The sequence below is a fragment of the Protopterus annectens genome, chromosome 6.part0 (assembly GCF_019279795.1).
Source record: "Protopterus annectens isolate FY-2018-M chromosome 6.part0, PAN1.0, whole genome shotgun sequence".
In the NCBI taxonomy this organism is placed as follows: domain Eukaryota; kingdom Metazoa; phylum Chordata; order Ceratodontiformes; family Protopteridae; genus Protopterus; species Protopterus annectens.
The window spans coordinates 177,272,103-177,299,220 of NC_056737.1; the positions used below are offsets into that span (position 1 = coordinate 177,272,103).

The 27,118-nt window shown below is 37.6% G+C and overlaps 1 protein-coding gene across 1 annotated transcript in view; it reads left to right on the forward strand.

Annotated features, from left to right (window-relative positions):
* TMEM63C (transmembrane protein 63C) overlaps positions 1-27,118 on the forward strand; it is a 2,716,247-nt gene that overhangs the window by 1,336,988 nt on the left and 1,352,141 nt on the right. The gene's annotated exons all lie outside the window — the stretch shown is intronic.

Sequence of the window (27,118 nt, forward strand, 5' to 3'; positions counted from 1 at the left end):
GGTAGACAATATGAATCAGTATGACGGTTATGGGATATTGAGGTCTATAGCCAATATTTCATTTTGGCAAATCTTAGATATATGTTATATATATATTCTTAGTTAATACTATGACAATAAATATTGACTCATGGAATGTGAGAGGATTACAAAATAAGAACAAAAGATCTCTATTATTCCATTTACTATTTAAATCAAAGGCTAATATTTGCTTTATACAAGAGACTCACTTGACTAAAGATGACTTTGATAAAGATAAAAGAAGAAATGGATTAAAGCGATAGTAGCAGCTGGTAATAGTACAAAATCAAGCGGGTAGCCATTATAGTTAAAAACACATTTCAGGGAACTATTTCAGAGATGAAATATGATGCGAATGGAAGATGGTGCTACATTATTTCTGTTTTTCACAACATTGATAAGCCAGTCATATTCTTTAATCTATACGGCCCTTGTGAACAACAACATATCTTTTTTATTCAAATATATAATATTTTATCCTCCTTCAAAGATTATTATTTAGTATTGGGAGGGAGTGGAATGCTATTATTAATCCTGACACTGATCGTACTAGTAGATCTTCCTCATACAATTTTCAAGCATCCATTGCCTTGGAAGAAATTATAATAGATTTAAACCTTATAGATCCTATTTCTCTTATAACACAGAATGATAAAAAAGACTTTTTCACATATTATTCAAAATGTTATAAATCTTGGTCAAGATTAGATTTTTTCCTTATTTCAAATGATTTTACTCATAGGAAGTTAAATTACTCTCTTGAACCTAGATTTTTCTGACCACTCTAGAATATCTCTTAGTATAAGTTTGGTCCCACATTCACCAAAATTATGCTCATATAATATCTGGACATTGAATAATAATTTGCTTTCAAAGGAAAATATACATAAATCAATAATTGAAACAATAAAAGAAACATCTTAATTTACACACATCAGATATCCCTTTAGATATACAATGGGCGCATGTAAGGCAACTCTTAGGGGCATATTAATCAACAAAGCATCATATTTTAAAAACAATATAGAAATAAAGAATTACAATTAAAATCAAAAATTCAAAATTTGGAAAATCAGTACAAAATAAGTTCCGATCCTTCAACATATGAATTATTGTTGAATTCCCAAAAAGAATTATTGCTTCTGCATCAACATAACCTTACCATTTCAGAGCAAAGGTTATTAGCTACATACTCTGAATGGGCACAGATTCCTTCTAAAGTGTTAGCCAGAATAATAAAAGGTAATCATTCCCTTCCTAGAATTTCGACATTAAATTATAATAACAAGAAATACAGTACTGATCAGGAAATTTTGCAGCTTTTTACATCATTGTTCTCAGAGATATATTCAAAAGACAATAATCTTAGGAGTAAACAAAACATAGTGAATTTCGCGTCCTCTATTAAATTTCCTAGTTTAAATGAATCACAAAAGAACACACTTTCTGCCCCATTGACTATCAGAGAAATATCGGAAGCCATTAGTAGACTCAAAACTAGTAAATCACCGGGACCAGATGGCTTCACACCCGAATTTTTTAAAACTTTCTCATCAGAGATTTCACCTCTTCTCCTAGTAATTTTTAACCACATAATGATTCATGGTATATCTGATCTGTATTGGAATACCTCAAAAACCATATTAATCTTGAAAAGAGACAAAGAAAAAACTGATCCTAATAATTATAGACCTATTTCCCTGATTAACATTGATATCAAAATCTTAGCTTCAATACTTGCTTCTAGACTTAAAAATGTTTTACCATCTTTAATTTCTCTGGAACAAGCGGGCTTTATGTCACATAGACATTCGTGGGACAATACCTTGACAATTGATGCTCTTATTCATTTTGCCAAAAATGACTCAAACCCTATGTATGCATTAATTCTTGATGCTGCTAAGGCTTTTGATAGGGTTAATTGGGACTTCTTGTTTCATATCATGCTTTGTTTCAATATACCATCTACTTACATAGACTCTATTAGAATGCTATATAAAAATTCTTATACTTTTCTTTATATTAACAGGAAAATATCCAAAAATATAAAGATCTTTAATGGCACAAAGCAAGGATGCCCATTATCTCCTTTCTTATTTAATCTATATATAGAACCTCTATTATTATACATTAAGCAAAATACATATCATAATATTCCTAGAATCCTTAACACTAAAGTATGTTTGTCCGCCTTTGCAGGCAATCTTATAATATATTTTCAAACACCCTGCTCAGATCTTCCCAAACTAATTTGTTCCATTGAAAAATTCTCAGAGGTTTCTGGTTATCAGATTAATATTCAAAAAACACATATTCTTCCCATAAATCCACTTGCTCAAGACATATATGTTTCCTGATTTCACTTTTCGGATAGTTCAGAATTTCAAATATTTAGGGATTCATATAAATCATAATGGTCTCTCCACATTTCAAAATAATTTGGCTAAAATATGGTCATTGATTATACTTGACTTGAACAGATGGAAATTACTAAATCTATCACTTTTATCAAAAGCAGCTATAATAAAATGAATATTCTTCCCAGATTGTTATTTCAATTCAATGCGGTGGATCAGATGATTCCAAAATCTTTTTCTCAAAAATCAATAAAATTTTGGCTAATTTCTTGTGGTTTCCTAAATCAGTAAGAATTTCTTACATTAAGCTAATCTTACCTAAAAATAAGGGTGGTCTTGGTCTTCCCAATTTTCACCTTTACTACTTGATTATCTCGGCAAACAAATTATTATCCATTTTAAATTTAAAGACTGAAGTTTAATCAAAATTCTATTTGGACAGAATTATGGTTTCAACATATTGCAAATAAAAACATTAACCCATTAGCTCTTCCTTTCCTTTCATTGGAAGTAACGAATAAATTTAAAATTCCTAACTCTTTAAAACAAAAAATTATTGCTTTTCAAGTCTTGGTAAAACTTGTAAATCTAGAAAATATATTTCAATTAATGCAACCTCTTCACTTAAATCCTAATATCAATTTAGACAATATGTCTTTTAATCTTTCAGATTTTCCCTTGATTAAAGATCTTACAGTTTGGGATCTAATGCAATACAAGAATGAAACTATCTCTAATGTACGCAAAATTCTCAAGGTTAATATTAAATATCTAGTCATCTTACGTCAACTGAGAGATGTAATTAATGCTAAATTCCTACACATCAATATAGATAGCACCGATATTATCAACTATAAAGTGTTTTTAAAAGTCCTCATACTCCCAGAGAAAATGTTGTCTAAATCTTATAATCTCATAAATCAAATAATTCATAGTGAAGAGTGTCTCTTCTCTACTTATTGGGATAAACACAACTCTCATATATCTATAAATCAGAAACTCTCAGCTATCAAAAATACAATAGAATACTCGCCCTTCAAAAAACTCTTTTACACTCAACTAATGATAAACAATAATGCATACTTTACTCCTTCTAAGCTCAACAAATTTGATGCAAATAAATCACCCTCATGTTCTTGTTGTTCACACCCTAATGCAGATCTTTTACACATCTTTTGGTCCTGTCATCATTCACACAAACTTTGGACCTCCCTAAAAGTCCGTTTACAGAAAATGGGTTATCACAAATCCACCTTATCTTGGGAGACTGCAATACTACACATACCAAATATTTATCTCTCTAAATTGGACATGCAAGTGCTAATATACATATGTTCACTTATAAAATTATATATCACACAAAATTGGTTAGATCGTACTAAACTGAATTGGAATAATTTTAAAATTCTAGCCCACACATACATCAGGAAAATGATAGTGAAAAGTCCCAAGAAGTCGACACATATTAATAAAGCTTTAGAAAAGGTGTTACATATTATTAATAGTGTATAGATGGCCACCCTCCTTATGGGATTTGTAGACCTCAGTCTCACTTATATCCTAATGCTTATTTTTTTTGTCTTAGCTCAATACTTATTTTGATATATTCTTTGGTTAACATCTTGTATATGATGTAGATAGTTAAGTGTATATTCTCAAACTGCATTGAGACAAAACATTCATCTTACAAAATTGTGTTATCATAAATATCTCCCAATGTTTCATTTTTAAATATGTATTCTATTATTGCTGTTGCTGTTATATTTCTGTATTGTTCAAAATTCAATAAAAAGTTTTTTGAAAAAAAAACATTTGAAGTTTTTTTCCTTTTGGTAAGTGTTTTTAATGAGGTTTGATGGTGAACTGTCCACTTAAAATGTCAGTGTTCAAATTTGATTCTAACTTTAGAGCCTTCATTTTGGAAAGAGAACATACTGCTAGTTCCATTGTCTTTATGATGTCCTATTATAAAACACAGAACAACCTACATAACTTTTCAAGAGAGTATTCTATGAAACATCCACCACCAGTTTACAGTGCAAACTGCTGCAAAAGCACATAGTCATTGCCACATAGGCAAATACTGCTGAAAAACAGTCAAAAAGCAAATACAAAATTGATGCTGCAATAAATGTGTCCAACAAGGGAGATTTTTCTGTAAAATGCCCAAACAATGGCAATAACTGAAGGCAGAAAATATTCTTTTTCTGTAAAGAAAAAAAAATAGGACTAATACACCAGCTTTCAATCTGCTTGGCACCAATTAAAACATTTTTTTCTCACTTTTACCTGTAAGTCCTTGCATGAAGCCATCTTTTTCCAAATCGTGTCTGCCACATGTTGTGCTTTTAAGGCAATAATGGCCACAAGATTATTTTGCTATTTTTTTAATATTTCTAAGCTCACTGTTGCAATTTTGGTAGTATTCAGTTAAAGCAAAAAAGGGAAGAATGACCTAAGTTTCCTTCCTTGGCTTCAAAGAACATGTCAGAAGTGGTTTAGGAATGGCTGACAGCAACAGACTTTTCAACAGCAAGAAAAGAGCAAACATTATTGAAGTGGCTGTGTTTGTGGTGGACACCACCAAAAAGGCTGAAATTCCCTTTAGAACTAAGGATTTCACAGCCCCTAGTCAAGAGATGAGAGCAGCACTATCCCTGAGACCTTGTGTGATGGGTGCACACTGAAGGCAGTCACGGGAGTTGTCAGTTCATCAGCCTGTTAGAATTGGATGCCATCACATGTAGAAGGTGAATATTGGACATGATATCCAGGGGATACATTCCCTTCATGAAGTATCACAAATGGGTCCTTCAGTGGACCTTGAGAACTGTATGGAGTCAAAACTTGGATCTGATGTCTGATCACATAAGAATTTCTGAGGTTTGTCAAAGATCTGGAATGGTAACTCATCAAATTCAACCTTATCTGGGTAGTCTCTTCCAAATTCCCAACTCCCAATTGGCTATGACCACATATGCTTTTGCCCTAGGGTGGAGGGGGAAGTGTCACAGCTGGATAGTTCAAGGTATTTGGTCAAAGACCAAGGCCAATCTGTATATCAGTATCTGGAGATAAGGTCATTCTCACCATGAAGCCATTTCAGGATTCCCTTTCTCAAGAAGTGACTGATGTTCACTGAGACAGTATAGTGGTGGTGATATGGTATATAAGCAAGCAGGGAGGAGCTCATTTGTACCGACAAATGATGAGGCTATGGGAATGGATCATATCTTCAGGGGTGTGTCTTTGGTATCCATGTTTCACTAGATGCTCTTAGGATAACCATCTAGTAGCTGCTACCTGGAAAGGCCAGCTCCCTAGTGGATAGGCTCAGCAGGCATCTACTGATTCTATACTGAGTGGTCCCTCAACCCTCTTTTTCTTTTCACCACCAGCTGGGGAAGTGTCACTATGACCTGATTTCCTACTTAACCAACTTCAAGCTCAACAACTCCTTTTCCCTGAGTCCCCTTCTAGGACAGAGGCCAAGAGGCATCTTTGTCTATGACTTGGCTTCCTAATCTCTTTTCTGTCTTCACTCTGTTTCCCTTAGTTCACAGATTTATTTAAAAAGCAGTGTTGAACAAGACTAGAGTAATTTTGTAGCCCTTTTTTGGCCACATGAAGTCTTATTTTCCTTGCTGTGTCCTCACCTCCTGGAGAAGCCTTTCACACTGCAGTTCTTCAGGATGCTGCTAACTCAGCCATACAGCTAGTCTCACCAAGATCTACATGCTCTCAAGAAATATACAGAAGCAAACTTTTTTTGATCAGGGTGTTTGAGAAAGGGTTGGACCCATTTTTGGCTCTGGTGCCTGTACTTTTAAGGTACCTTGTGCAAATTTTTGATTTTGGCACTATCTTCTTCTCTTTCAGCTGTTCCTGTTAGGGGTTGCCACAGTAGATCATCTGTTTCCATTTCTTCCTGTCCTCTGCATCTTGCTGTGTCACACCAACCACCTGCATATCCTCTCTCACCACATCCATAAACCTTATCTTAGGCTTTCCTCTTTTCCTCTTACCTGGCAGCTCCATCCTTAGCATCCTTTTCCCAATATACCCAACATCCCTCCTCAGCACATGTCCAAACCAACGCGATCTCGCCTCTCTGACTTTGTCTCCAAACCGTCCAACCTGAGCTGACCCTCTAATATACTGATTCCTAATACTGTCCATCCTTGTCACACCCAGTGCAAATCTTAACATCTTTAACTCTGCCACTTCCAGCTCTGACTCTGCCTTTTTGTCAGTTCCACCGCCTCCAACCCATACAACATAGCTGGTCTCACTACCCTCTTGTAGACCTTCCCTTTCACTCTTACTGGTACCCATCTGTCACAAATCACTCCTGACACTCTTTTCCACCCATTCCACCCTGCCTGTACTCTCTTCTTCACCTCTCTTCCACACTCACCATTACTCTGAACTGTTGATCCCAAGTACTTAAACTCATCCACCTTCACCAACTGTACTCCCTGCATCCTCACCATTCCTCTATCCTCCCTCTCATTCACATACATATATTCTGTCTTAGTCCTGCTGACCTTCATTCCTCTTCTGTCTAGAGCATATCTCCACCTCTCCAGGGTCTCCTCAACCTGATCCCTACTCTCACTACAGATCACAATGTCATCTGCAAACATCATAGTCCATAGAGCCTCCTGCCTGATCTCATCTGTCAACCTATCCATCACTACTGCAAATAAGAAAGGGCTCAGAGCTGATCCGTGATGTAATCCCACATCCACCTTAAACACCTGTCACTCCCACTAGAGACCTCACCACTGTCACACTACCCTCGTACATATCCTGTACCACTTTACATACTTCCTTGCCACTCCCGACTTCCTCATACAATACCACAACTCCTCTCTAGGCACCCTATCATATGCTTTCTCCAAGTCCAGAAAGACACAATGCAACTCCTTTTGACCTTCTCTATATTTCTCCATCAACACTGTCAGAGCAAACTTCTCATCTGTAGTGCTCTTTCCTGGTATGAAAACGTACTGCTGATCACTAATCATCACCTCCCTTCTTAACCTAGCTTCCACTACTCTTTCCCATAACTTCAAGCTGTGACTGATCAGTTTTATCCCTCTGTAGTTACTATAGCTCTGCACATCACCCTTATTCTTAAAAATAGGTACCATAACACTTTTTCTCCACTTCTCAGGCATCCTCTGACTTTCCAACATTTCATTAAACAATTTGGTTAAAAACTCCACTGCCATTTCTCCTAAGCACCTCCATGCTTCCACTGGTATGTCACCTGGACCAACAGCCTTTCCATTCTTCATCCTCTTCATAGCTGTCCTTACTTCCTCCTTGCTAATCTGTTTCACTTCTATCCCTACATCATCCAACCTTCTCTCTCTCTCTCATTTGACTCTATGCTTCTGTTAAAGCTCAGATAACTACCATCACTAATATTCTTCAAGGCCTTTGTAATTATTCCTTGACTTCTCTGAAAGTTTGTAAACCTTCTTTAGAGAGGATTATTTTTATCAGATTGTCACTTAGAGAACCCGTTCCACAATGGGTCCATTATTTTGATTTAAAGAAGCTCACACTACCTCCCTTATAGAGAAGAGTAGAAATCTCTTTCTTGGAAAGCCTCCTTCTTTGTAGCCATTAATTCAGCAAGCTGGATTTCTGAGTCTCAAGCCTTGTTTATCAATCCTCCATACCAAATCGTCCATGAAGAGAAGGTGTCTTGCCAGTCAAACCTACTTTCATGCAGACACTAATGCTAACAAAAGAGAGTATTTATTGTATTGTATGGATGCCCATAGGCAAAAAAAATTTTGTCTGAATATGACAAAACACTTCAAAAAGGATTTGTAATTGTTTATGACAGATATTCCTAACAAGGTGGACATGGAATTTCTAAGTCCAACCACTCTAAGTGGTTTCCTGATTGAATCAAGTTTTGCTAAATTAATATAACATTGCATTAGCAATGGTGCGGAGAGATCACTCCACGAGAGCTGTAAATATGTCATACACTGTTTTCAAATGAGATGTGCCGCTGCACCTGAGACTGTGAGCAATTTTGCAAGACAGTACAAGCTAAATATGGTCTGTAGGTTTTGCCTCTCCCTGGGATACAGTTATTTCTTTCATGAGGCCACACATGCAGGTCTACTGGAGATGCAGTTTCAGTGGTGAAAAGGATGAACCAGGCCATTTCAGATCCAAAAGGTTTTGTACTTCCCAGATCTGTAAGGTCTGGTTCTACCTTTTCACTATTCCTGTTCAACCCCCCCCCCCCAGCTACTTGCACTTTTTGGATAGTCTTAGGATTATGATGAAAGTGCTGATGTGTGTTCCATTTTCAAGTGGCCCTGGTCTGAAGAAAGATGTTTTTGCACAGGGACTTCTGGATAAAGAAGAGGAGCTGAAGCCTGAGAAAGTTTTAACAGTGCTGAGCAGATTGAAAGTTGACGTTTCAGTCCTGATTTGGGAAGATGATCCAGGACTATGCAGATTTATTGTTATGATCAGTAGACAACTTTCAGTTATTGTTGTACCCTTGTACCCTGTGTATATGCTGCCAGCTGAGTGCTTAAAATGATAATATGTTCAGATAATGTTTACAAGCAGTTTCATTATGATGTCTTTCTTCTGTACTTGATGTCTCATGTATCCTCATGCTATTGCCCAGCAAAGGGCTGGGCCAACAATACTCCTTTGGACTTAGCCAGTACCTTACAGTCAGATGTGTTCTTTACGGAGCCTAATTATTGTGTTTATTTGGAAAGATACAGTTTATCATATACATTTGTGTTCCTACATTGGTTTTAGTGTTTTAAATTTCAGTAGCAGAATGTAATAGCATACACAAAAAACATCAGAGCATAAAACATCACTTATTTTATGAAACACTTTTTAAAGTTTCTTTCTCCTTTCATAGTATCATAATGTCATTAACACTTATTCACAGACAGGATTTTAGTGATTTGTTTAATACAAAAGACATTACCAGGATAGCATCCTTCTACATATAGTACTACTTTATTTGTGAAATATTCCTCTTTCATCTTCCTAATCTAGAGCTTCCACTTTTGGGATATTATATTCATCCCCAGCACCTGCCCCCCTCCCCTTATTTCTAGGGAGCAAGTCATCACTGCCCTCTCAAAGGCAAAAAATACAGCCTCCATGGGACCCAATTACATCCCAGGCAGCATCCTACATGAACTCAGGCAGGAACTTGCAGCACCATTAAGTACCCTATTCAACCAAAGCCTGAGTACCGGCTTCATCTCAGACGAGTGGAGGACAGCCACTGTCATCCCTTTGCACGAAGGTGGAGCATCCACCGATCCAGGAAATTATAGACCCATCAACCTAACTAACCTGATCTGCAAGGCCATGGAATGAAGTATCATGGACCTCATTAACAAGGACATTGGCAACCTCCAAACACTCAATCCTACACAGTTTGGTTTCATCAAGGGGAGGTCATGCCTGTTAAATTTGGTTGACTTCTTTGAGAGAGTCACCAAAGACATGGACAAGGGGAAGACACTCGAGTATAATAGATAAACTCTCTTAACTAGGCATCAATCCATATGTTACCAGATGGGTAGCAAACTGGCTCACAGATAGAACCCACCTAGTCAAAATAGGGGAAGCCACCTCAAGCAGTTGACCTGTAACGAGCAGTGTACCCCAGGGATTGGTCTTGGGGCCTCTGTTGTTTGGGATATAATTTTCTGAGGTGCAGGCCAAAACCAGTGGGCTATGGCTGACCAAGTTTGCAGATGACTGTCATCAATTCCCCTAGTGACATGGACATCCTGCAAGAGGGTCTCACCCAAACAAAATGACTGTTGCCAGAAACATGGCCTCAAACTGGATGCCAAAGAATGCAGAGTAACATCCCTACAGATTATCACATTAATAACAAGGTCCTAAGCATGCAATCAGTGGTGAGGGAGTTGGGCACCTAGGTTGATAGCAAACTGACTCTTGATCACCATATTACCTCTGTTGTACAGAAAGCTTTCTACATGGCCCACCTCATTAGGAAGGGTATCTCATCCAGGGACAAGGAGGTCATAACATCCCTGTATTCATCCATTATAAGACACGATATTGAGTACAACACCCCTTTTGGCATGTACCTCACAAAGTACATGCAGCAGCTGGAGAGACTACAGAGGTTCCTCACCAGGAGAATCCAGGGCCACAAACATCTACCCTACACAGACAGGCTAAAAGCCCTGTCCCTGTACTCAGTCTCATACAGACTCTTCAGAGGTGACCTCTGTCTGGCTTACAAAAAGTCTCAGACCCTGTCTTTATGAGACTGCTGCATATCCGCAAGTCAAGCTCCACTTGAGTAACCTACATGTGTGACCTCAACCTGGTCTGTGACATAAATAGGACTTGTTGGTGGGACAGATTTGTGTCCCAGAGACTCCCCCTTCTGTGAAATAGACTCCCTCTCCATGTCAAGCAGAGCACCTCATTAACTCTTTTAGAGGTGCAACCCGGATAACTGGATGAGGAACAGAAAAAACATCCATGGGATTCCACCTGTGTCCCTGCTGGACAGGTGTATCAGGTGCTGACTTGTTAGTACCTGTGCTAATTTCTTGACTAGGCTTGTAAGGGCCTCAGGGACAGTAGCCTAGTAACTTCCTATGATCCTTAAGGGTTCTTCAAACAATAACTCATAACAGAAAGAAATATGCCAGCTTCAAATTGAAATCAGCTAGAAAACCTAATGTGGTCTGTTCACCATGCCTCACTCACAACAGTCTAGTATTCTTTTCTGGAGGTATAAGAGTAGGACCTTACTTTGTGGTACCCTCTTCAGTGCTTAGTTGCTTGCTTACTCCCTTAGGTGCCTTCTTAATGGCTAGTTTGTTTTTCTGATCTTGAGCTCCAGCACTAAGGTAACTCCATTTTATGTACATTCATTGCCTCAGCACTAAGTCTTGAGAGTGACATCCAGCCCCAGCATACCTATTAACTTCTAGCCAGTCACGTAATTTGAATTGCATCTTGCTGTACATTATTGGAAACTTCCTGTGTTTTGATACCTGAGAGTACATTTTCCAAGTGCCAGCTAAGACCATAGCACATACTCTTCTGCTTGTGTCCAAAGCATAACATCAGTAGGTACTGCAAGTGCTAGTGGATTGATCCAGCTGTTCACTGACAGGTAAGTGAAGTTTGAGGCCTACTTCACATCATGCAGACACACCTCGAGGGAGGTTTTCTAGTACAGGGACTTCCTTTTTTCTCCAAGTCCAGTAAAACTGCTTAGGCCTTTTTTGGACACTTGTGTGTTATGATACTATCCTCTAGTGGGGGTCAGATACCCCATTTATCATCTCTTGAAGTTTATATATCAGAGGAGCCATCATGGACCTGCTCCTGAGAGTGCAACCATGGGTTAAACACATCCTCTTCCCCGTCTAGATTAGATATGTGTTCCACCTTCTAAAATGAACCCTTGAGTGTTTCAACATGTTCCTAAGCTCAGACTTAAGCCTTGAGTTCATTTCTTTTCCTTACTTACAAGGTGAGGTTATCTTATTGGTGAGAATTCCTTTCCCCACTGAGTCACACCTTATGTTGTTACTACTGGCTGATATGTGTATAAGCATAGATGCCTTTCTGAAGTCCAGGGATATACATACAAATCGGAAAAATATGCAGTCATTGTGAGATTGTCATATCTCATTGTATTCCCCTTCTCTAATGTGTGGTAATCTCAGAGTTAGTGTATATAAGTAACAGGGATGGTGGGGGATGCTGTAGAACTGCTTCAGAAATGTAGCAGTAGGTTTTAGAATTTCACTGTTTTTGATAGTGATGTAAATGACAAAGTATCATTTCACACGCTGTGTAATTTCTCACTTAGGCAGTGATTTGTAGAGTGTGCTGACTTTTGTCTGAATGATTTTTCTCTATGCCATGATTTGTGTGCATATTTCTTTTTTTTTTTGTAAAGCTTTATTTATCACTTAAGACAAACCACACATACATTAACAGAAAACAAAAGAAACCATATTTATTGACATCCTTCCATTTACACACATTACACATTATGTTTTCTTTTTTTATAACAACTTTCAGTCCAATATTATATAAATCTGCTCAATTCCTGCTTTCCCATAAACCTTACTCCTCCTCCTCCTGAACATAATTATGCAATATGTTCCCACAAATTCCATTTATTTCTATGAAATTTGCTTCTTCCCTTTTCTAAAGATCCCTTTTCCATTTCTTTTATCTCTCTTACAGTAATCAGTACTTCAAGTACAGTTGGTTTAGATTTTGATTTTTGTTTTCTAGTAATTACTTTTTGGCAAACAACAGAATTAAACTTAATAAGGCATTATTATGTATAGGCAATTCAGATCCTGTATCCCAGCTCAAAAGAATAATGTTCTGATGACGTCCAAGATGGCTACTTATTGATAAACAGCTTAACGTCACCTCTCCCAGTGTGAAAACAGAACCTGAGAAACTGCAGCCAGAGATATTGTAAACTTGATTTAAATTCAGTTACTGACTAATAAGTATACTGCCTGGATGCCTGCAAAGAGGAAACTAAGAGAGCCTGAAAGAAAATCAACCAGAAAAGGTGAAGAGTAAACACTGACTGGGAAGAATCCTGCATCTGTACAGCAAAAAGCAGTTCTAGCTCCAGCTTTGTTGCAAGATATGGTTTCCAGTAATCTAGAGTAAAGATTAAGTCAAATGTACTTGGAGCGGATTAAATAAATGAAACACTGAAGGAGTATATTAATTCAAATAACAAAAGTCTAGAAAAATGGAAAAAGTTTTAAACAGATATTCAGATGAGTTGATAAAAGCTGATATAGGTGTACAAAGCTGATAAAAGTATATATGTTTTGCTCTGTTTCAGTGATATTTAGCAATCCTGTGCTCTTAGGTTGTAGTTTTTAACAGTATGCTGCAATAGCTGTGTTTTGTGAACATATCTCAGAGTTACGTTCCAAGGTTTTTTTACTTGTCTTTACTTCTGTTCTGGTATAGTCTCCATTTTTATTTAGGTGTGAAATACTGGTCAATAACTCTTTGTGTTTCTGATTGCCCTGAGAGTTTAACTTTCCATTTTTTTCTCCAAACTGCCCACCCAATTGTTGTCATATTCCTAAAACTTGGTGACTTTTGAGTTGCCTGCCTCTACTATAAATTTGATATTGGACACTCCTCCCAGTCCCCGTGCATCAGTTCATTACATTGTGTACAGTGAGATCATTTGAGAAGGTCCATCCCCTTAATTTCTTAACCTTGAATTATCTTGTTTCCTCCCTTCCTACTTAACTAAAAAAACTTTATTCAGCTGTTTTTACTATTTTGTGTCTCTTCCTGCTTTATTACTTTATTTTGCTTTAACTGCTTGTTCTTAAAGTTTTCAATTGCATTTATTCTGCTGCATTTATTACTGCTTGTTAGTAGCCTGATTAAATTGTAATTGTTACTCTAAGTGTCTTAATTTTTGTTAAAGGGCTTGGGCTTCAGGCCAGTTATTTTACATCAAGAAGGTTTGTGGTCTGAACTCTTGTGGGAGGAGAGTGTAGCCTGTGCCCTTCTGAGCTGGGCATTGCTGGGTGATGGCCTATTGTGCCTGTTGTTCTAAGTGTTTTTGTTCTGGTTTACGCACTTGGGTTCCAAACCAGTTATTTTACATTAGGAAGATTTGTGGTCTAGACTGTTTTGTCAGGAGAGTATAGCCTACACCCTTTTACATTGGGAATTGCTGGTTGAAGGCTCATTGTGTCTGTTATTCTGTAAGTGTCTTAGTTCTGGTTTAAGAACTTGGGCTCCAAACCAATTACTTTAGGGGAGTTGTGGTCTAGGCTCTTGTGGCAGGAGACTATAGCCTACACCCTTTTAAAGTGGAAATTGCTGGTTGATGGCTCATTGTGTCTGTTATTCTGAAAGGGTCTTAATACTGGTTTAAATACTTGGACTCCAAACCAGTTACTTTACATGGGGAGGGTTGTGGTCTAAACTCTTGTGGCAGGAGAGTGTGGTCTACACCCTTCTAAGCTGGGAATTGCTGGTAAAGGCTAATTGTGCATGCTATTCTAAGTGTCTTTATTCTGGTATAAGCACTTGGGTTCCAAAACAGTTACTTTTCATTAGGGGGATGTGTGTTCTAAACTCTTGTAGCAGGACAGTATAGCCTACACAATTCTAGCTGGAAATTGCTGGTTGAAGACCTATGTGTCTGTTATTCTAAAATGTCTTAGTTCTGGCTTAAGCACTTGTGCTCCAAAACCAGTTGTTTTACATTAGAATGGTTTGTGGTCTAGATACTTGTGGCAGGAGACTGTGGCCTACACTCATCCAAGCTGGGAATTGCTGGTAAAGGCTAATTGTGCCTGTTATTCTAAATGTCTTTATTCTGGCATAAAAGCACTTGGGTTCCAAAACTGTTACTTTTCATTAGGAGGATTTGTGGTCTAAACTATTGTGACAGGACAGGATAGCCTACACTCTGCTAGATGGAAATTGCTGGTTGAAGGCCTGTGTGTCTGTTATTCTGAAATGTCTTAGTTCTATCTTAAACACTTGTGCTCCAAAACCAGTTGTTTTACATTATGATGGTTTGTGGTGTAGACTCTTGTGGCAGGAGAGTGTGGCCTACACCCTTCTAAGCTGGGAATTGCTGGTAAAGGCTAATTGTGCCTGTTATTCTAAGTGGCTTTTATTCTGGTATAAGCACTTGGGTTCCAAAATAGTTACTTTTCATTAGGAGGATTTGTGGTCTAAACTATTGTGGTAGGACAGGATAGCCTACACGCATCTAGATGGAAATTGCTGATTGAAGGCATATGTGTCTGTTATTTTGAAATGTCTTAGTTCTAACTTAAGCACTTATGCTCCAAAACTAGTTGTTTTACATTAGGATGGTTTGTGATATAGACTGTTGTGGCAGGAGAGTGTAGCCTGCACCTTTCTATGCTGGGAATTGCTGGTGAATTGCTGTATTATTTAAACTGCTTTCTGCTCTTGTGACTGTGATTTTATGCACTTTGCATTATTGAAACTGCTTTCTGCTGTTGTGACTGTGATTTTGTGTACTTTGAATTTATAGTACTTCTGCATTTTATAGCATAGGCTAGATTCTGTCTCGCTGAATCTAGACTGTTTGGTATCACTTGGGAACTAAAACCAGCTCTTCACTGAGCTACTGAAATATCTGAGGCATCCATTGCTTCCAACTAACTATACGTGCCTGTTTTTGCTGTAATATTGCACTTTTATTTTGTATTTGCATTCCTCTGTCTGTTTGAATTGTCTAAACTATTTTGTCACATTTTACTGTACACTGTACTAGTTCAGCTGTAGCACTGCCAATTTCCAAGTTTGCTATTTCTGGGTCTGTTTGATAACTTCTGCGCATTAACTTCAAGCCACCTTTGTTGGTGAAGGCCCTTCTGCACCCTTGTATGAATAGAGTGCTGTCTGGGTTCTATCTAATTGAGGGTGATTGGACTAGAGCTCAGAGACAGCATTCTTATTGGCTAGTTGGAGTTAAAAAGGGTATTTTCTTGTTTTATTAAACCCCAAATTTGCACTTGTTTGCATGTAGTTCTCCATTGTACACTGCCATGTAGCGGTGGTTACCATTGGTGGTTATAGATGCAAATGTTTTGTTTATTAAATTTTCTCTTAGCACTTTGTGGTCCTCCAGAGGTTTCTCGTGGCCCTGCTGTACTGTCAGGTGTAACACCAAGCCTAGCCTCAGAGGTACCAACACACCTCTCACACACTAGCCACTCCTAAGTATGAACTCTTTTCCTGATCATAGACATTTACCTATCACTATGGAATGACAATTTCCCACAGTTTCTCCAGCCAGTTTATATTTTTTTCTGGAGACTCAGACTCATTTTTAATGCAGAACTTGCTAAGGAAGAAATACAAAAGTGTGACCAACAAAAAGTGAGCTATCAAACAGGAGATTCTGCTTCTTACTCTTCTGATAATAAAGTTCATAGAGAAACTATGCCAGTGAAACATTTTCCAATGATCAAAAAAATTGTTGAGAGAGAGAAAAAAAGCACAGGAATTACTAAAAAAAATTAGAAATGTATTTATTTATTTTGCATTTGTTCACTGAGATTATCCACTGGGCTGAGAATAATTAGCCCCATTTCAGTGGAGGCCTGGGGAGAAAAGCCTCACAATTAACATGACAAACCATAAAAATGTCAAAAATAAAACAATACAGAATAGGTACACATAATCTTAGCCTAAAACTCACCAGTAATAGAGTAGAATAGTATATACAAAACGTTTGAAGACATGCTCATACACAGTAAGGAAAAAAGGTACTAGTGAAAAATACAACAGTTGTATAATTGCATTTGAAATATATCAAAATAGCAAATAATTGCAAGAGTTAATATCTTAAATAAGTATAATTTAGATTTTCAGATAGGTAGGTAAAACAGTTCAGAACTAGATTGGGAGTGACAAAACATAAGCCAACCAATTTGGGTATAGTCAATAGTGACTACGTTATATGTTAGTCAACAGCAGTAGTAATAGTATTGATAGCAGATGTGACATGGAAATTGTTCTGATGGAAGAGAAAGATTGAAAGATTGAAACAAAGTGGATGACATGTGAGCGTAGAGAGGTACAGCAGAAGAGGTAGCAAACTGAAACAAGTGGGTGAAAGGGATACTGTAAAAGCATTATTGGGAAGTAGAGAGCCTGGAGTAATTCTCAGAGCAGTTTGGTAATTGACTGACAGAAGTACTGATGAATAAATATAGTAAAAACTGAGGGGGTAGCTTGCAAGTGTTGAGGGTGAGAGGCTAGCGTCAGGTAGGTTTCAGGGAAGAAAAGGAGAAAGCAAGAAAGAGAAATTTTGGAGAAGGAATTAGAGAGAATATTTGAGAAAGAGGATAGAAAAGGGAGGTAGTAGAGAAGGGATTAATCATGCAGGGTTGATGCAAGAGCATAACCATTTATTTACAAGGTGTTCTTTCAAAAGTGTTTTAAACTTTAATTCATTGTTAGTGTTGATGATTGTTTGGGGTATGGAATTCCAAATTCTGGATATCTTGTTTGATATTAGGAAGTCATTGTGGTAATTGTTGGATTTAGTTATGTCTAGAAGTAGTTTGTTGGTTGTTCTTTGGGATCTCTTGGTGCTATAGGAGTGATTCAGGTCTTTTAGGGCTCTTCAGTTGCCGGGGTGAAGAAAGACGTTATGTGTAAAGTTTAGTTGGTTAAACGTTAGTAAGTTTGTTGGTGTAGTATGTTACAATGGTATGATCTGTAGGGCAGGCCAGTGGCAAATTTTGCTATTTTGTTGTAGCAAGATTCCATCTAAATTTGGTCTGTTTTCCTAAGATTAGTGAGCATAGGGGAGGTATATAGCAGGGAGGGGAGTAAGTGTGTGTTGGCTGTGGAATTTATGGTGGCATTAGTCAGAAAAGGTTTAACCCTATAGAGTGACCCTAGTTAGATGTGTACCTTTGTGATGATACTAGCTATGTGTTTATCAAATCTGAAATTATCGATAGTAACACCAGAGTTTCATGTGTTCGACAGGTTCAGTTTTACTGTTGTTAGTGGAGTGGATGATGAAGGTAGGAGGTAGAGAGTGATATGTTTTTGTCAAGAGCATGAGTTTAGCTTTATTGGGATTCAGGATAAGTTGGCAGTCGAAGATGAAATTTTTAATGTCAAAGATAGCTTTTTGAGTAGTTTGAAAGAGTTTAGGGAACAAGCATGTAAGTGAGGAGGACCAAGTATGGATCCTTGATGAACACCGACAGAGATGGGTAGAAAAGGGGAGAGTTTATCTTGCCATTTTACTGCTTGTCATCTGCCAGATAGTTTTTAAACCAGTGAAGAGCCACGAGAGAAATGTTTAAGGAGGCTAGCTCATTAAGCATTTTCTGATATGAGACGGTATAGAAAGCTTTAGACATATCAAGAAAGATGAAAAATGCAAGTCGTCCAGAATTTCGTATTTGATTGATTGAGTTGGCAAAGCTGACAAGTGCAGTAGTGGTGCTGAGTTTAAGTCTAAACCCATGCTGAGATGAGGCTAGGAGATTATTTTTTGTTAGGTAATCAAGTAGTTGTAAGTGCATGCATTTTTCAAGGATTTTAGCTAAAGGGGATAGTATGGCTATTGGATGGTAGTTAGTAAAAATCTGTGGATGTTCCACCCTTATGCAGAGTTATGATGCAAGAGACATTCCACAGCTTGGGAATATACTGTTCTTTTGTATATCAGTTTATAAGGATGGATATTGGGAAGGTGGTGACTTCTGATGTTAATTTAAGTAATTAATTAGGGAGCTGGTCAGCTGCGTGTAATGATGGCTTTATTTTGGCCCGGAGTTTCTTTATCATATTAGTTTGGATTAGGAATTTAGGTCATCTGTTGTATGTGTAAGTATGGATAGTGGAGAAGTAGATTCTATTTTTTATTAGTGATAGGATGGAATTGATAAAATGAGAGATGAACTGGAAGCTATGTTGTCCTCAGAAAGACATGCGTGAATGGGCGTGCCTTCGCTGAAGATTGGGTGTCGGGCTGGCAACTTGGCACCATAAAAATCTACTGCCAATCATTAGCAGACCGGAGTTCCGCTGTGGCGACCCCTAACCGGGAAAAGCCGAAAAGACAAACAACAACAACTGGAAGCTATATTTATGGCAGTTTTTGTTGTGGATGGGGTTGGAGTGCAAGTGTGGCTCGGTTTTAGTAAGTTGTTGATGGCTTTCCAAAGTTTCTGGAGGTTGTTGTGGTGTTAATTTTGCAGAGTAGTGTGGAAAGTTTTCTTGTGCTGTCTGATTTTTTTTTTTTTTAGCAAGGTTGCACATTAGGCAATATTGTAGGAGGAGTGTTGCATTTTTTGATTCTTGGCATAGGATCCAGGTTTTTGTCTCTTAATTTTAGGGGTTTTATGGTTTCTTTGAAGAGCCAAGGTGTTTGTTTGGATTAAATAAGCATTTTTCTAATGGGGGCTATGCTATTAAGGATATAGAGGAATTTGTCATTGAAGTGCTGTATGGGTCCAGTGCCAACTGTATGGCAGTTTTGCAGGACGGTTTTAAAGATATCTGGAGAGAAGTATTTCTTACTGTGAATATATTTGTAGACAAAGTTTTTAGAGGTGGTGTTGTCCTCCCTGTATACTTAAGTGGATAGGTGGTCACTTAGGTTGTCAGGGAGGCAAACATGTCTGCCATAGTGGGAGGGTTTATTTGTGAAAACCAAGTCTAGTATTGAATGTTTATTACTGTGTTTGTCCACCCTTGCAGGGGATTGAATTAGTTGTGAGAACCCATGTAAGTTTATAAAATTGGTGGGGTTGTTGGAGGAGATGGTTGCCCAGTCAATGCTGTTACCTAGTATTATGGTTTTCAGAGTGTAAGATGTAGAACACCAGTGAAGTAGGTCGTCACTGGTGGAAGGGTTATTGCCAGGGGGAATGTAAATGGCTATAATAATGATGTGTTTGTTGTGGTTAATTTGAAGGCGGGAGATTAGAATTTCACTATTGTTAGGGGTGGGTGGGTTGTTGGCCAACTTCTCAATTTTGAGGTTATCGTTAGAGATTATGGAAATGCCATGACCTTTTTTATTGATTCTGTCTTATCGCAGGATGCTGTAACCAGGGGTTGTTATTTTGGTGTCGTGTATGTGTGGCTTTAGCCAGGTTTCCGTGAGTATGACTATGTCTGGGGAGTATAGAAGAAGAGTTGCATGGAATTCTGATATTTTGTTTAGGACCCTTTTCATGTTCATGTTTAGGATAAGGAAATTTGAGCTTTTCTGAGGGGGGGGGTGTTAAGTTCATAGCATGTGTGGTAGGATGGGAGAGAATTAGTAATGACATGGTATGGGGACTGGGATTGGGGTAAATGTCCCCACTTTTTTTACAGGTGCTGAGTTAACTAGAAATAGATGGGTAAGCTTAGAAGGTGGCTTAGTAGTTATAACGATAGGGTTGATGTTTTCTTCGTGTTTATGTATTTATAAGGGAAAAGAGAGATAGTGGTGCTATTGAAGAGGTGGGGTATTATAATACATTTGGGCACAAGATGAAATGGGGGGATGAGAGTGGGTTAGTTGGGGAGTAGAGGGTGGGGCATACTTTTTATGTAACAGATGACACCTACAATAATTTCACAGTTTACAGTTTTTAATGTACCAGGTTAAACTTCTCAGGCAGAATAAAAGATAATGTCTAGATCTAACAAAAAAATCAGATGTAACATCACGCATTTTCAATGTCATATATATACTTTTTTTATGAAAGCAGTCTTTGGAATTTACAGTCTGTTAGGAACTTTCAAAGTCAGTACTTTGGTATTTCTCTGATGTCATACAGTCGGTTCATTGTATTCTGTTTCAGTGTGAATAATATTAAACTTTTAGGGAGTCTGAGAATGTTTCTGTCTCTGATACTCCCTTCACCTGGTTTCTTATCTGTTTTCCTTGAAGCTTGTACCAGGCACAGAATGTATTACATGCAGTTAGAAGCCTTTTTTTCTTGCTTCTCAGCTAAGAGCAGTTTAACCCTTTATTGTATACATGCTAACAAACAGAAATGTACATGCATCTAAGTGACTATATTTTTCTACATATATTCTAGCAAACAGAAGTATCCATGCACTGTTATATTTTACTACATATATAGTCTAATAAACAGAAGTGTATATGCACTGTTATAAATGTCTAACTATATATATATATATATATATATATATATATATATATATATATATGTGTGTGTGTGTATAACACTACCCATTCCTTAAATTCCTCTCTTTTCAACAGATAGATGAGAAAATGCCAGTGTCCCATTTTTACTTCATTACCCTGCATTTTTATTTTTGTTATAAACAAAAAGAGGACAGTAAATCCAATCTAACTGGAAAACAATAGAAATAAAAGGCGACATAAAAAACAAAATCGTTTAATCGATTAAATGCAAAGCAAAGCATGAGTAAGTGCTTTTTATCCTTGATACAGACTTCTTCAGACTGAATAATTCTAATTACAAAACACATTTAAATACAAAAATTAAATCACATGACCATATTAAAACGTAATGCTTTAACCCTTTCCTTTTCAAGTATGCTACAAAGTCTTCATGATTATTCAGAACGGGTAGGTAACAAGCATTCAATCTCACCTGCCACAAATATTTGTGCCACCCTAACTCATCTTCTGCATCAAACATCTTATCAAAAAGAGCTAAGAATTTAAAATCAGCCTTGCATGTGCTTGATTTATAGTGTTTTACAAAAGCATTCCTTTCATCTTCTACTTCTACAGCATGCTTGTGCTCATAAATACTCTTCATAGGTTCATAGATTAGTACTAGGCTAATTGCCCTTGTGGGCCATTTTAAACCTAGCCAATTATCCCTTGTGATAGTCAAACCCTGCACCTTGTGTTTGTAAGGTAAACACCTTAACCATTAGGCCACCCCCCCCAACCCTTGTAAAGTTCTCTAACAGTACGACCAACATAAAAAGAAGGACAATATTTACACATAACTAAATATTCAACAAATTTGTGAAACACCCATTAATCTTAAGACAATAGTTGTTAATGATGATTTCACTAAATTCAACATATAATCACATAAATTGCAATTAAAACATTGTACCATATGCAATTTATCCCTCATTTCTGCAGGTCTACTGAGCTCAGCTTGAAAAAAAAAAAAACGTTAAAGCTCTTATCCTTTTTCTGGACAAAAACAGGGTGATCACTTAAATTTTATTAATTTCAAGGCAACTTTTAATAATTTTCCAATTATTAGTGATGATGCTTTTAATAGCTGTTGCATCCACACTATTACTGACTTGCATGGAGGTTTGAAAGTTCCTTTTCTTAGATTCCTTTTCTGAACTTAATATTTTGTTTTCTCACACTGTATACATATGTCATTGAAAGAAGCTGCAACCACTTCATCCGGGTACCCCTACTTAAAAATTTGTTGCACAGACTTACACTTTCAGCATAAAAAATCTTGAGCTGTCTTAGTTGAACTGTTAACTCACATTAATTGTCCTTTAACTATATTTTCCTTGGTTTTCTTGGAGTGCCTACTATTATAAGGCAAGTACGTGTTATTTTGGACCTCTTTCATGACTAATGTATTATTACTTTTAAAACAGTGCCATCTAAATAATTAAACTGTAAACTGTATTCACAAGTGAAATATAATCATTTATGTAATCCGAAAAATCTTGCAACAATTCTTCACCCCCTCTCCAGACCAAAAAACCATCATCTATAAAATGTTTGAAAAAACAATATTAACTGAATATAAATTTTGTATGATATTCACTCTTTCTAAGCCATGCATAAATAGATTTGCGTAGCTAGAGGCTATAGCTGCCCCATCACTACTCCAGTAGCTTGAAAATACGCAATTCCATTGAATTCAAAAAAGTTGTAACTTAATATTAGGTCTAATGTTTGCATTAGCAGATTAATTGTGTTATTTGAAAATAATTTTTGAATTCAGTAATTCAAACCTGACAGTCTCCATTCCTTCTTCATTCAGTGTAATGATATATAATGATTTAATATCTAAAGTACCCAAGCTTAGGAAGCCTATAACAAAGAAAATAAGAGATCCTGTAGTAGTATTTAAAGTATCTCAGAAATTTTATGAAAATGTATATAAGGCAGAGAAATATGGGAATCAAAAAAAAGTACAAAAGGAAATGTTTATGGAAGAATTAAAAGTTAGCTGTAGATGAGCCTTGATTATTAGCAGGATTGGAGGAGATTAAATAAAATTGGTAATGTAAAACCAATCTGCAGGAAAGTCTACAGGAATAGATTGTATTCCTTGTGAAGTTTGGAAGTTAGAAGGGTAATAGCTAAAGATAATAATGACCCATCAGATCCAGTTTCATATAGGTCCATTCGTATTCGTATTCTAAACCATGGTTATAAAGGGTTTATGTCTATAATGATTAAAAGAATGGTGAAGGTAATAACAAAATTGATAGATATGGATCAATTTGGTTTTGTGGAGGGGAAGCAAACATTTGACAACATTAATAGAACAGTGTTGATCCAGAAGAAAGGAGAATGTAGGAAAATATCACTGTTGCTGGTGGGTCTTGATGCAGAGAAAGAATTTGACAGAGTAAGCTGGGATTTTATGTGTATGGCAGTGGAACTATTTGCATTCCCAGACAAAATAATAAGGCTTATTAAGATGTTATATGAGAGACTGGAGGCAAAATTTAAAGTTTGTGGGGTGGGCCCTCTTTGATATGTTCTGTTTGAATGGAGGAATCAGGCAGGGGTACTGTCTTTCCACTATGTTATTTGCATTTTGTTTATAACCATTATCAAAAAAATAATGCACGCAGAAATTCAAGGATGTAATTTGTATAATAATCAAGAAAAGTTGTCTTTATTTGCAGATGGTGTTATTTTGTAACTGATAAGACCAGGACCTTGTTGTGGAGCATTTTGAAACAGTTTCAGGTTTTTTTTTCAGTATACAACATTAATGAAGATAAAACAAGGCAATAGCTGTAAATATTGTACTCGCACACAAATTGGTTCAGTGATACCCCTATTTATATGGACATGATAAAATGAAGTACTTATGAGTGTGGGTTAAAAGGGATTCTTTATGGCATGTGGGAAGAGAGACACTAAACAAAAGATTATACAAAAATGAAGACATTGGAAGCTCAATTTCATGGATATGGATAGCAAGATATAAGTAGTGAAAATGTTTTTAGTCCCTTTTGTTTTACACGCAGGTCAGGAATATTTTTATCCACCAGAGGAGAATTTGTGGATAGCAATTAATAAAGATTTGAAGGATTTTATCTGGGAGAAGAGGGGCAGAGTCAAGTGGAATAACTTGTTGCTTCCAATAGAGCAATATGGATTGGGATTAACTGATTTGAAAGTGCATTTCAGAGCTGCACAGTTAAAGCTTCTATACATAGCACAAGCAGAATGCTATAATTTGAAGTGGAAAGGGATGTTGAAATGGGGAGGAAGCTTTAGAAATAAGGAGAGACTGGAATTTTGGATCATATCCTTCAGGAGAATAGCAATAATTATTTGGAATATTATATTCATAAAGTAACAGAAAGTATTCTAAGAACTAATCCAATATGAGAATGAAGAAATAATAATAATTAATAATTAGTAAATAATAATTACTACAGCACTCAGCCTTCCTCATTACGTAGAGGAAAACAGTTTTGGTACTTACTTTCCTCACTTGCTTAGAGAAGAACAGCTCTTGTACTCACTTTCCTCACTTATCTAGAGGGAAATAGTTTTTTATTCAGGCATGTCCAAGGGTCAGCTTCCAGTGTTCTCTCCTGTCTATCTGATGAATCTGGGCATCTTGGGGCAATGTAGAAATTGCCTCATGTACACAGATAACCCTCTCCTCCTACCACCAAACACTACAACCTGTGAGATGCACTTATCTAGCCAAACTGGAGGTAAAGCTCTCTCCAACCAAGACTGAACTTGACAGTCAAGAGGAGAAGGTAAACACTTGCACCGCACCACACTCATCACATAGTCTCACTAAATTTACACCACCAAAATCCACACATAGAAACACAAAAACATTTGCTGAGGCTCTAAGTAATAATCTGCTCAAGCAACAGAGACCTCCAAAGCAGAAATGCAAGCAACCTCTACCCCTCAACACAACCCAAATGACACATAGCCCGCAGACTCAGTGTGCCACTCAACCACAGCCAGTAAGGCAAAACAACGTACCAACACACTAGTCATAGGTGACTCTATAGTCAAGCACACTGATGTCCCCCTCACCAGGCTAAACAAGGAAAAGCTTACTGTCGGGTGCCAGGATCCGCCACATAACCCACGCACTCAGGTCACTCCACAACAAGTACAAATATGACTCTGTCATTGTCCATGTTGGTGTGAACAACCTGAGACGTACCTCCCTGGACTACATGAAAAGAGACATGGAAGAGCTCTCCAATCTTGTAGCCCAGGCAGGTATGACCCCAGCCCTGAGTAGGATTCTGCCATCACCCAGAATGATGCCGCAGTACAAGGACAAAATGATTGACTTCAACAATGTCTGCCTGGGATGACATAGTCGACAGACCATGATGTTTTGCCAGAGATGGCCTGCACCTGTCACCCCTGGGATTCCGGATACTGGCTAAGGTTCTTGCCGCCCCTACAGTGCCTTTTTTAGGCAAGGTTCAAATGACAAATTCAATACCATAACAGGAACAGGCAAGCAAAAACTGTGGGTGATGCTACTCAATGCTAGAAGTCTAAATCTCAAAATGCACTCACTCGAGGCACTCCTTAAAATGGAGAACATTGATATCTGTGCAGTGGCTAAGACCTGGTTCAAGGCTCCAGAGAGCACCCCTGCACTACCAGGCAATAATTCATACCACACTTTTCGACCATGTAACCTGGACCGAAACACCAAAGGTGGAGGTGTGCCCATATTCATTAAGGATATCCACACCTCCAGGGTAGTTGCTCAACATAATGCAGCCGAGGTTATCCAAGTGCAACTAACTCCGGGCAAAACTGCAATCCAAATTGTAGCTTGTTACAGATCCCCCTCCATGCCCCAGGATTCCCACTCCTCTTTTCTTGATGTACTGGAAAATATTAGGGTTCAACCAAACACCCTAATAATGGGCGATTTCAACTACCCCACCATTAACTGGGAAAACTACTCATGTACCAACTCCTTTGCTCAATGCTTTCTGGAATTTATAAACTCCAATGCCCTGGATCAACTTATCCAAACCCCCACCAGGGGCAACAATATCTTAGATCTAGTCATTACTAACATGAGTGACTGGTGTTCCACACCTGAAGTCAATGCCTCATTGGTCCAATCTGACCATAAGCTAATTACCCTAGATATCCACATCCTGCCCCCACCCCCCCCCCTTAAGGAAACCATGGTGAAAAACTTCTCGAAAGCCAACTTCATGCTTTTTAAGACAGAAGTGGTGAACTTCATGACACCCATGCAGATGGACAATACAGTTACGACTACTGAATCCTACACAACTGCACTTTATAAGCACTTACACAAGTGCATTGATCATGCTATCCCAAACAGAAACAAGACGCTATCCTCAAAAAAAGGAAGCCAATCTGGTGGTCCCCTGCCATAAACAAACTGTACAACAAAAGGAAGAAACTGTTGCAAAAGAAAGTAAAATCCCATGAGTGGAGGAGCTCCCTGGTCAGCCTCAGTAAGAAGCTGCGATCCCTGATAAAATCCTCCAAAGCTAGTTACGAAATCAAAATCACCACTGATTCTGAAGACAATCACAAAGCATTCTATAGCTATGTCAGGAATCTCAATGGCAACACTCAGATCTGCTCTGAGTTACAGCATAATGGCACTAAATATACAGAAACTGAACACTGTGCTGTGCACGTAGGATCTGCATGGCCCAAAAATACCAATGAAACAACTGTTGGCCAGCATATGTGTAAACCGGAGCTCTCAAAACCAAAACACACCAACAAGCTAATCGAAATACATAGCTTTATTGTTCAAACCGGTTTCGGCAGAAAATGCCTTGGATCATGGGGCGTTATTTCCACCAGATTTGAATGACCATTTGTAATAATAATCTTTTTTGAGGAATCTATGTCTTACCTTACCTACAATGTTTATTAGGTAGCATTACTATGTTTAGCTTCGTTACAACCATGGAATATT